General features: G+C 36.2%; 1 protein-coding gene and 1 non-coding gene across 2 annotated transcripts in view; both read left to right on the forward strand.

Annotated features, from left to right (window-relative positions):
• The window catches only part of LOC134647415 (uncharacterized), a 120,153-nt gene that overhangs the window by 41,382 nt on the left and 65,878 nt on the right, over window positions 1-12,893 (forward strand). The gene's annotated exons all lie outside the window — the stretch shown is intronic.
• Window positions 8,590-8,695, forward strand: LOC134647702 (U6 spliceosomal RNA). Its single transcript, XR_010096853.1, has one exon. It is a non-coding gene; the product is annotated as a U6 spliceosomal RNA (small nuclear RNA).

Consider the following 12,893-nt stretch of genomic DNA (forward strand, 5'->3'; position numbering starts at 1 on the left):
TATTCGGAGAGAATGAATATGAATGAAGGGCGTATGAAAATTACGATGGACTCTCTAAATACTTTTTCTTTACAATATATAGCCATACCCCCGTATTTTATTGTGGGTAGTCTGCTGTTTTACAATATTGTAACGTTAATATATGTTTTATAAGTCTCCTTTTTTGCGGCTAGGTACAGTGAAATTATGAATGAATTCATTAATATATAGTTACCATGCACTTTTACGGCTGATGGTTTAGTCACCACACGGGATTGTTAAGCCACTTAGGGTCCTAGCTAAATTGGTTTTTCATAATTACGTTATGGAATTTCCAATTTAGTTAGAACACCCTAAATGGCGTAACAATCACGAAACGTGACTGTACGTTAGGTTTAGGTACTTAATTTAGGCTGTATTGCTGTACTTTAGATTATTTATTGTAATTCATGTGACAACAGATAAAAACCAACAAAATATGACCCTGACCTACTATAATAACAGACGTCATTTAAAAAAAAACACTCCAAAAAAGTTCATAGCACCTCTATTACACCCTGACAGCTAACGCGTTGATGTCGGTGTAAAGATCTATAGATCTTACGCAACCATAATGAATGATCTACTCCAAATTAGATTAAGCGTCTGACAGACGGACAGACGGTAATCAGCCGTTTGTTATTTGATTTCGTAATAATAAATGTAAACGGATTTTTGAGGTTAAATTGTATGGAAGGTTTATTAAAGAAAGGGTCACGGTCGATAGTGAAGGAGCTTATTGTTTATGAAGTATTATTACGAATAAACATATAGTTGGTGGGAGACTAAATCTAATTATGCCTAAACTAGCTTCTGCCCGCGACTTCGTCTGTGCGGAATGATGATGATGATTGATAAAAGGGCATTTCTATTGTAAAGTTGTACCCTCGAGTTTTTTTTCATGTCCCCTTACATTTTTTGCGATTTACTCTTAAGACGGATTTTTTAACTGGGCAAATGTTGTTTTTTATTGGCTCATCATTAATTAAGTTAAATCTAGAATCACTTTTTTCTTACTTAAAATCAAGTTTTTAGATATGGTAAAATCACACCGTAGTACTGTCCCCTCCAAAGACTTTTGATGGACTTACATAATTATATCTTTGATATTAGGTACTTATAATGTCCATGTCAAATTTCATATCATTTAAAGATGTCGTTTTAAATTGAGAACGATTCGATTGTAATTATTTGTATGGCAGCAGCTAAGTTCATGTGACTTAAATAACCAGAACTAAAGAACGCGACCTTGTGACATACTGACACATCTAACTATTGACTCTTTACTGTTGACTTGTCCGTCTGTCTGTTTGCTCTCGCTATTGGCTCACGTTCGGTTATTTAGTTGGGTTAGAAAATGTTTGAGTATCGAGTTTCTTAAATAGTTTAAAGAGGCTTTTATAGGTAACGCACAGAGTCTACCATATTACGAAGAGTAGGTAAATATAATATATTCATGTTGTTCTACTTTTATATACTAACCATACCCTGATTGATTGATACATGTTTGTATACTTACCTAAAAAAATATGAAAATATTCAATTTCGTAAAATTCCGGGATGTTGAAGTACTTATTTCATTGTAAAATAAAAAAGTAACAATCTTCAGCGTATATTTCTTTGATTTTCAATCGTAGGAAAAAATCCCATTTGCTTTTGATTGCTGAAAGGCCTGAAAGCAATCGCTGCTTTGTCGATGAATTTATCAATTTCGTTCGTTGTTCGAGAAAAACGCTAACGGACGGAATACCTAGGCCCTATGACGGAATTAGCCACATTGACCTTATATTAAATTTCTATCATCAAAAACCATAATCCTCCTTATTATATCTCTCTGCTTAGGTATATCTATATAGAGATATAAGCGAAAGCTAACCATCTATCATGTAACCATCACGCGCAATCAATACCCATATAATTTCAACGTTAATAAATACATTAATTAATACTCTCTAATAGTAATTACACCTGTAATTAAACGCAATAGAAAATCATCCAAAGATGGCGACGGACATGGTTTCACATCCTCCAGCAAAAATAAGTATACGTATGCCTTATTACAATGAAATAAGGTGGTTAATTGTGTACATATATTTGAAGTTGATGCAATTAGATAATGAGAGGCGTTATGGCTAGACCAGTGGTGAGATGGTGGTGGAAATGAAGTAAAAGTGTAAATAAATCGTATGCGCTTGCAACCTTTTGGTATTTTTTAATGTGGATGATTGGAAATGAGTTCCTTTGTAACTTAATTTTCCTTCTTCTTACTCGGAATAGTTTTTCTACAAAGTATGGTCCGGGACATTTCCTAAGGTAAAAACCCACACGACGGCCATATCTTCCATCGCAACTTTTCGCACGGCCAGGCTTTACCCCCTCTTGAAAAGGATTAGTAACCTAAGATCAATGTGGCTAATTCCGTCATAAGGACTATTCCGTCTATTACAGTTTTTCTCGAACTACGAACAAAATTGATAATTTCATCGACAAAGTAGCGATTGCTTTTATTTAGTTTCAGCAATCAAAAGCAGATGGTTTTTTTCCTACGATTGAAAATCAAAGAAATATACGCTCGTGGACGGAATAGTATAATAACGGAATTAGCCACATTGACCTTATGGATGGAAGTTACATTTTGGTTACCCGGTAACCCTATTAAACCTTTTTGTTTTACTTTTACCATTGGTCGGTTAACCCTTTTGCAAAGATTAAATCCGCATATTATTCATATAATCGGCTGCTGACCAACTTTCGCTTTCCCCAGTTTGTTTTTAATTTCACAATCTGATAACATCTATAAAACAATGAACACATTGTTCGGATGTATGGATGCGTAGCGCTGGTCAACACAGCTACACCACTGGCCAACTGGCCTACTGAGACCTGTTTTTTCTACATACGTGCTTTTTAGGGTTCCGTACCCAAAGGGTAATAAACGGGACCCTATTACTAAGACTTCGCTGTCCGTCCGTCCGTCCGTCCGTCTGTCACTAGGCTGTATCTCATGAACCGCGATAGCCAGACAGTTGAAATTTTCACCAATGATGTATCTCTATTGCCGCTATAACAACAAATACTAAAAATAAAATAAAATAAATATTTAAGAGGGGCCCCCATACAACAAACACGATTTTTTTGCTCTATTTTTTGTTGATGGTGCGGAACCCTCCGTGCGCGAGTCCTACTCGCACTTGGCCGGTTTTTTTTATTTACTTTGGTCTAACTTAACCTTATCCTTTTAATGTTTGGGAATTGACAGTTTGATTGGATAACTATCCAATCATTCTGCTTTTGTACCAATTTTGTATTAAAATGAAATGACAGGTGGGTCTGACATATTGGGGCGGACCGACTGCCATTTTGGTAAGTAGTAAGTAGTTTTTTCACGTTGCTACATACTTATTACTCAATGAATAATTAAAAAGTTGTATATAAATGACAGAATAGCCAAATGTCACGGCCCTTAAGGTGCCCCTGATCCTAAAGGAATGAGTATAAGAGGTTCACTATCGAAAAGGCTCCATTGCTAAGGCCACGGGGGGGGTATTCATTGATACGGATCAATGAATTTACCATGAACGCGAATCTCAGATAAGAAGTATACAATACTGCGGCTAGTCAAAGTGACTCATCTGTAGTAACGAAGCTGTAGCATTAATTAAATGTAGTATTTGAGAGCAAATCATGCTCTGATTAGCAACCGGGCACCGGTATGGCGTGCCACCGTGCAGGTGGCTTGCCTTGCTATACTTGTTATAGATATCGACTTCATTATGAAATCTTATTGAGACGAACTATGGATCGACTAAACGTAGATTTTTCTACAGGATGATTCCGGAGACTAAAGCACACTTAAAATAGTACTTTATTTCGAAAATCTATCAAATTTTGGATTATTTCGGCTCAGAATCACGAGGACTATCGATTTAAAAAGGAAAAAGATGTGTCCCAAAAAATTACAGTTTTGTAACGAATTTTCACATACATTTTGTATAGACCGTTACAAAACTGACACCCAAAATTTGTATGAAAAACTGGGAACACTTTTTTTTCTTTGTCGCATTCAATAGTACTCGTGATTGTGAGTCTAAATAACCCAACAGTTTTAGAAAAAAAGTAAATGGTACCATTTCTTCTGGAAACCCAAGAAAATCAAAGAAATATACGCTCGTGGACGAAATAGTCTCTATGCCGGAATTAGCCACATTGACCTTATATATATTCTTATTTAGCTAGTTGAACGCTAAGTTCACAGAGCCACTAAGAAAGGTAAATTTTGACTCTTATTACCCATCAAAAAGCCCTTTGCGTCCCTAAGAATACATGGTATAACTACTTAGGTAATGTTATTCTATTGCCTTTGTTTTGAAGACATAATGAATTCAGACATTTTAATGTCGATACTGATTTAATTGTTATGCTAATATCGTAATTACAATGTGGGAATACTTGTTCTAACCGAATGGAATTGTATTCGACCTTGGTGTCTTATGGTAACTGGCTGTTTTGTAATTTTGCAATATCACAATCGATTGTTCTTTTCTTAAAAGAGGCCTACCGCATAATTGTAGTTTTAATGTTGTATTTTTACACGTTTTAATCAAGGGCAAATGCCATAATTATATTAAATTGGCTACTCAATGTAGATATTAAATTGTAAATATTTCCTTTCTGTGTAAGTACCTATATAAATTGTAAATTAAGTGTTTATTCAGGAATAAAGCCATATGCGACATAATAATTAGGTATATTAAAGTTGGCTTGATATTAAAAAATCTCGACAACATTTCTAAGTTTCATTTACTTTCAGTTGTAAGTATATATAATTACCCTGCATAGCATAGCAGTATTAGCAGTACTTATACTAATTTTAATATAAAATTACTAGTGATGTAGCCGGAAATCTGATGAGCTAATTTTTAAATTGGAGTTTTATATATGTACAGTAAAGATAAAAGGTAAAAACCCGAGCAATGGCCATATCTCCCGTCTCAAGTTTCGGACGGCGCGCCATTTTAGTTTCCATCAATTTCCTTAGCTCCTTAAGAGCCAACAGGAGCTAAGATTTAAATATTTTAGGTAAATATACCCGTCTCGCTAACGGAAGCGGCTCCTAAAACTAGTGCGATAAGGACAAGGCGAAAAATCCTGCGTAAAAATATCAAAAATCGAGGTTTCGTACTCGACTGTTTCCTCCTCCAAAACTTAACCAATCGTAACCAAATTTGGAAATCTAAATGATTATGACATTATCTGTGTCGGACCGTTTTGCTTTTTTGACTAGTTAATATCAGTTTTGAATAGCACACCACTCATTGCGGCATAGTCAATTAGGCCATTTTGGCCATTTTTGAAGGGCTCTAGCGCCTTAAAAAACAAAAATATCAAAAAAAGCAAAACGGTCCGACACAGATATTGACAATATTAATCTGTGTTGAAAAAATCAATGCTCTATCTTCAAAACCCACGGAGGAAACAGTCGAGTACGTTTGTATGGAGAAATTACCACTCCTGTTGGCTCTTAAAAACAAAGTGCAAACAATTATGACTCGTCTAAATCACCTACCGCCATTATTCCTACTATCTGCCCATTCACCGCCGCATCCGACCAAGAATAATCACCCGCTCTCCCATGATCGAGGATTGCTAGAGATTTCACACGCTTATAAAATAAGCTTACTTTGCAAACCTCACATCTACTTATATACGCTTCTTTAATACCCACTCTATCTATTTAAATATAAAGTTCTTTTTGGAGTGGTGTTTTTGATTAAACTAAGTGGTTTTTAAAAATTGAAGGTGTAAAGCCTGTCGCTCACCCAGGAAGCAGGTAATGTGTTTGAAACATGGTCATTTGCTTGTTTAGCTGATAATTTCTTAATGTTCAATTTGCGAATTAATCATTTAGAAGCATCTAACATTACACTGCGTTTAGTATTCATAGTCAATGTTCATAGTACGAGGGGTATTCAAAATATTCTCGGTATGAGAATGAAAACAAACAAGTACGAAAAGTTTGATATTTTTATTTTTCAATATACTCCCCCCCTATGTTCATACACTTAAAAGATCGATCAATTATTTTTTTTAATCCCTCGTAAAAATATTTTTTATCTTTCGTGTAAAAATGCTCCTCCACTGCCGCCTTCAATGCTTCATCGTCAGAAAATTTATTTCCACGCAGATCCTTTTTAAGATTGGGGAGCAAAAAGAAGTCGCTGGGGGCTAAGTCCGGACTATACGGTGGGTGAGTAACAGTTTTAAACCCACGTTCAACAATAGCTGCCTTGGCAATATGAGCAGTATGGACGGGGGCGTTGTCATGCAGAAGCAGAATACCTTTGGTTAACTTTCCTCGCCTCTTTTCTTTAATTACATCCTTTAATTGACGTAGAATGTTAGCGTAGTACTGTCCTGTGATATTTACACCTTTTTCTTTATAATCGATTAGTAATACTCCTTCACAATCCCAAAATATCGTGGCCATGACCTTGCCAGCTGAAGGGATGACCTTCAACTTCTTGGGATGAGCTGAACCCTTAATGTGCCACAGCATGGACTCTTGTTTACTCTCTGGGTCATAATGATGAACCCAGGTTTCATCTCCAGTAACTATTCTTTGCAGCACCTCATCAGGATTTTCACCGCACAGGTCAATAAAATCGGAACAACAAGCTACACGCATGTCTTTTTGAAGCCGAGTCAGCATTCGCGGAACCCATCTTGCACTTACTTTTGACATATTAAGATGGTCATGTATAATATCATGTACGGTACCAATAGAGAGATTGGTTACTTGTGCTATAGATTTTACCTTCACTCGACCATCTTCCAATATAAGTTTTTCCACTTTATCAATATTTTCTTGTGAAGTAGCTACTACAGGCCGGCCAGGTCTAGGGTCATCTTCAATACTCTCCCTTCCGCGTTTAAACTCGCTTGACCACTTTTGAATGGTAGATAAAGAAGGAGCAGACTCACGGTAAACACAATCCATTTCCTCTTTTATGGTTTTTTGATTTTTACCCTGTTTTGTCAAGAATTTTATCACGCATCGATGTTCTAATTTAGTTAACATTGTCAATTCGCACAGGATGTTCATGTTTGTTCAGCAATTGCAGAAAAACAAAAGACTATCTCGGTTCGAATTATACTTTTTTTTAATGTCAATGAATAAACCTTAGCGGCCAGTAACGAAAGAAATTTTAGAAGAGGTCGTAAGATATCAATACCGAGAATATTTTGAACGCCCCTCGTAAGTACCTATTAATGTTTTTTATCGTAAATATTTATGTTGTGACCCCAACCAACCACCAACCATTTTAATGTGTGTGCAAAATTAAAGAAGTGCATACCGTTAATAACTTCGTAAAAACAAAGTTGTAAGTAGGTAAGTATATCCGTAAGAAAATAAATATAATTTTAGATATGATTGTTACGCAATTTTCCAAATAAACACGTATTTCACAAAAAATAAAGAAAGTCACTATTTTGAAAATAGGGAAATTCATTTCCCTTAGGAAATGGTGTGAATATGTTTACGTACGTTGTATCTATCATATTTTTGTCGTGTTCTATCCCAGTTCATCTGTACGAAGTAAGTAAGTAATCATTTATTGTCAGATTGTACATATCAGTTTACAGATGTTACGTAGTACTTATGTTTGATTAGTGAGTATCAAAATCAACCGGTTTACGGCATACAATGTACTGAAATTTTAAAATCGCGTGCTTTTCACCCTCTCCATAGATCTCACCCTTTGAATAATCGCCCGCGATCCACTCCCGCGCAGCCATTAACAGAACGGTTGCGCGCACGGACGCGGAAAATTATTCGCGCAGCGCTTCCGTCCTCAGGGCTGGCACACAGCCTAATTGTTTTACTTATATTATTATTTTTATATTCCATGACTTCAGATTTCAGATCCAAACATAAAAAGCGGCCAAGTGCGAGTCGGACTCGCCCATGAAGGGTTCCGTATTTAGGCGATTTATGACGTATAAAAAAAAACTACTTACTAGATCTCGTTCAAACCAATTTTCGGTGGAAGTTTACATGGTAATGTACATCATATATTTTTTTTACTTTTATCATTCTCTTATTTTAGAAGTTACGGGGGGGGGACACACATTTTACCACTTTGGAAGTGTCTCTCGCGCAAACTATTCAGTTTAGAAAAAAATGATATTAGAAACCTCAATATCATTTTTGAAGACCTATCCATAGATACCCCACACGTATGGGCTTGATGAAAAAAAAATTTTTGAGTTTCAGTTCGAAGTATGGGGAACCCCAAAAATTTATTGTTTTTTTTTCTATTTTTGTGTGAAAATCTTAATGCGGTTTACAGAATACATCTACTTACCAAGTTTCAACAGTATAGTTCTTATAGTTTCGGAGAAAAGTGGCTGTGACATACGGACGGACAGACAGACGGACAGACAGACAGACAGACATGAAGAATCTATAAGGGTTCCGTTTTTTGCCATTTGGTTACGGAACCCTAAAAATCCTTAATATGATCGCTACATCGATTTAATTTGTATTTTTACGTGCTAATAATAGTGCTAGTACTTGCTTCGTCAGGACATATACAGAAATTGGAACGATACAGGGAAGATTATCATGGACCTGCACAAGGATGACACGCAAAATCGTGAAGCGTTCCACATTTTTTCTATATTAAATATATCGTTGTCTGAGTACCCACAACACATTACAAGCCTTTTTGAGCTTACTGTGGGACTTGGTCAATCTGTGTAAGAATGTCCTATAATATTTATAAAAAAAAAAGGTGGCAGGTGTCCGGACATCTTTACAATAGCCCAGTCTCATTGTCCACCCAAACTTCAATCCATAGACCGGTATACTGTTCACTATTTCTACAATAGTCCCAATGCCTGCTGCGACCGGTTCATGGGTGTCTATTGTTGCGCCTGTGAACGGGTTCCAGCAGGCGTTTTACATGACATTAATTCTCTCCGAAGGGCCTCTACGTATTGGATCTATATCCCCAGCCAGCCTATCAAAAGACCGTGATTTAGAGGCCCGTGAAATCCGAAATAAATACCTAATTAATAAATAAATTTTGTTTTAGGCATGTTTTCTTAAACTTAAAGTTATGCATGCGACAGCCCTAACTAAACCGCTGCGGGCAGAGATGCGTTCATCAGCAACCGAGATAGCTGGGATATTTCTGTTGTCTAGTCTGAGCGTTTTAATTGAAAGTTCCGTTCAACACAGACCATAAATATATTAAGTATATATCACATTAAATCAGTTATCAACTGCAAAAATGATTATCAATAATTAATGTGATATAATGTGCACGATAGGTACTGAAGAAATTGTTAGTGATAGTACTATTTCACTTTTGCCGAGAATGATTTTTATGCTCTATACAGCACAACCGATTGTCCACCACACATATATCGTCAACAAAGTTTCAAGCTTATAGAAACTTCATAATTCCGTGTTAAATTGGGCGATGATGCGTTGGCCCGCCTAACCCCTGGCAGACATCTCGTATGTATATGGCATAGGTAAAGCACTATTTTGTGTATTTTTTTCAAAATTTTAGATTCAGTCGTTTCGGAGATAAGGGGGGGGGGGAATGGCTGGACAGACAGACAGACGCGCGAGTGATCCTATAAGGGTTCCGTTTCATTCCCATTGAGGTACGGAACCCTAAAAATACTTCCTAACCGAACTTTGAGCGATCACTCTAGTACAGTACAGTACAGTAGTACTTTGTGAGAAAAGCTTCGATAATACAGTTTATCGTTATAGGAACTCCCGTCATTTAATTTTGCCCCCTAAATTCCGACGTCTGCTTATAGAAGTTATGTGAGAAAAAGTACCCCGTGGCTAAGGCACTAGATACATGCAATAGACGCGGACCAAATTGTTCGAACGATATAAATTAGCGTGTGATCAAAGGCCACGCGAATCCCGCTAGGACTTGTTATACAGGGTGTCCTGCAGTGTCATCCTTGAGTCTCTTTTGTTTCCCAAAAAGTTTAATAATGTATTGTTTGCCCGCATTTTCGTTTGTCATAATTCATTTGGTTCAAAAACGCGTCACCTATACCTATCTATAGGATAACCTTATGAAAATCCTGAAAAGTTGACGGTTTCAGTTTTATAACTAATACTAATATGACAAACAATAAAACTTTAGGGGAAACAAAGGGACCTCGTCATCCCTACTATTATTATAAATGCAAAAGTAACTGTCTGTCTGTCTACATGTATGTCTTTGTGTTCCCTCTTCACGTTCTACCTCTGAAGCGATTTCGATAAAAATACATCTTGACGAATATTCTTCAAGTGGGTAATTAGGTAGGATTTAATCCAATTAATAACTGGACTTAGAATTTTAGTTAATTATACTCGTATTATATCTATATTATGTAAATGAGTCTTAGGAGCCAAAAATAGTGGCGTTATTCGTAAACAAGACAAGACTTTGATAATCGTTTGTCCTTATCTGTCATTTTGATATTTCTGTTGGTTAGGAAGAGACAAAATTTAACAAAGATTTCTAAGAGGTTGCTAAGTTTTACGAACTAAGGGGTTAATATTTAATACTTAGTCTAAATCTGTAGGTATAGGTATGTGTGTGTATTAACCTGAAATAGACTAAACATCATCGGTATTTGTAGCGTGATCGTTAATTATACTATTGCTAATGATATATTAAGTTTCCTTTGAATGATTAAGATCTAGAAATTATATGTTTTAGTACTTTGACTCGCGATGGAATGGAAAAAGTAACCAAGTGGAAAATTAACAGAGAGAGCCATTTTTTTATTAATGTAGAATATGTATTTATGAATTCCTTATGGTAAACGTTATAGGTTCTCCAGTGTAATTAAAACATAATATACTCGTATGTTAAGATAATTGTACTTAACAAGACGTCATTATATAGGAATATATCTAATTAAGTGTAGAGCTGTTTCCCACTGACGTCCAGTTTTTTGCGGGTACAGTTTTCTGCAGGATCCCGTTTTACGTGCTAATATAGTAACGTTCACACGAGCATTCTGTTCGCGGGATACTGCACGCATACTACAGAAAACTGGATCCTGCAGAAAACCGTAACCCGCAAAAAACTGTACGTCAGTGGGAAAGCCCAGTAAAAATATGCATAACAACATTGAGATAAAAGGTAAAACAACCGGACAAGTGCGAGTCGGACTCGCGAACGAAGGGTTCCGTGCCATTACGCAGAAAACAGCAAAAAAATCACGTTTGTTGTATGGGAGCTTCACTTAAATATTTATTTTATTCTGTTTTTAGTATTTGTTGTTATAGCGGCAACAGAAATATATCATCTGTGAAAATTTCAACTGTCTAGCTATCACATTTCACGAGATACAGAGACTGGTGACAGACAGACACACAGACGGACAGTGGAGTCTTAGTAATAAGGTCCCGTTTTTACCTGTTGGATACGTAACCCTAAAAAACCACACGACGGTCATATCTTCCGTCGTTTCGCACATGTTTTATTTTTTTAAATGTAGATCTTACGTACTTTTTATAGCAGAGTGTATCATGATCATGAATTTTCTGACACCCCGTATACTCGTACTACATAGTTACACTACACTTGTACCTAAGTACCTTCACACCCCGCAGGCACGATGATCAGTTCACATGTCGCGTCGATAAATCATATCGGCCTAATACTTATTTATCGCATTCCTGGACGATATAAATCACTAGCGATAATTGTCACGGCCTGGAGCTTAGCTATAATAGCTATACTTTAATGGGGACCTTAAAGAATAGCCTGTTAGGTCAACTAGGAGTAAATTATGAAGTATAATAGATGTATCGAATAGATTAACCTCGTAAGGCCCACCGTACACATTTTTCCTATTTTTAATTTGGACCTTGTTGTATAGTAAATTGAGATGAATTTTGTTTGTTTAATAAAGTTTGTTTAATAATAAAATAAATGCTACATTATTTTGTTTATGAAAGGTCCAAATAAAAAACGAGGTGTGTACATTGTAATGCACATTGGGGCACATTGGGCCTTACATGCTAAAATGTTATTCATTGGGCCAAGTGCGGGTTGAACTCTTTAATTGTACAAAAGAAATACTACATTATTTTGCTTAGAAGAGTCTAAAATCGACAACATTAATCTAAATAGATACCCCACAAGCTCCATACAAAATTACTGAGAGCCCAAATTTTTATTCTATATTTTTCTAGATTCCACAGTGCCGACTGACTAAACAAACCAGCAATAAGAGGCGTTACACCATTTTCAGGGTTCCGCACCAAATGATGATGCACAGATGATGTATTTCTGTTGCCGCTATAATAACAAATACTAAAAACAGAATAACATCAATATTTAAGTGGGGCACCCATACAACAAACGTGATTTTTTGCCGTTTTTTGCGTAATGGTAAGGAACCCTTTCTGCGCGAGTCCGACTCGCACTTGGCCGGTTTTTTTCATCCAGGAAACCCGCTATTCCCACTGAAGCGCGATAATTGAACGCTCTTTACCATACACAAATCCATTCTCAACCTTTTCACATCAACTTAAAGTCCATATTCCAATACTATTTCGTTTTGAATCCAGAATTCGCACTTAAAAAGTGTATTTTGTAATTTAAACCGTATTTCTTAAGGTATAAAGTCGATATTTCAATGTGGTTGAATATTAGAATGCCTAAGCATCGCTGGACCGTGCTGAGTCCGTTCTGAGACCACATTTAATTAGAAATAGGTATTGAATACCAGGCTAATAGGTTTTAGTCAACCGTGGCCGTATCGATGGTTATGGAATGTGTAATGAAAATGGTAGGAAAAGTTAATAGAATAGAATAATATAGAATGTATTTATT

This window comes from Cydia amplana, chromosome 4 (assembly GCF_948474715.1).
Source record: "Cydia amplana chromosome 4, ilCydAmpl1.1, whole genome shotgun sequence".
NCBI lineage: Eukaryota > Metazoa > Arthropoda > Insecta > Lepidoptera > Tortricidae > Cydia > Cydia amplana.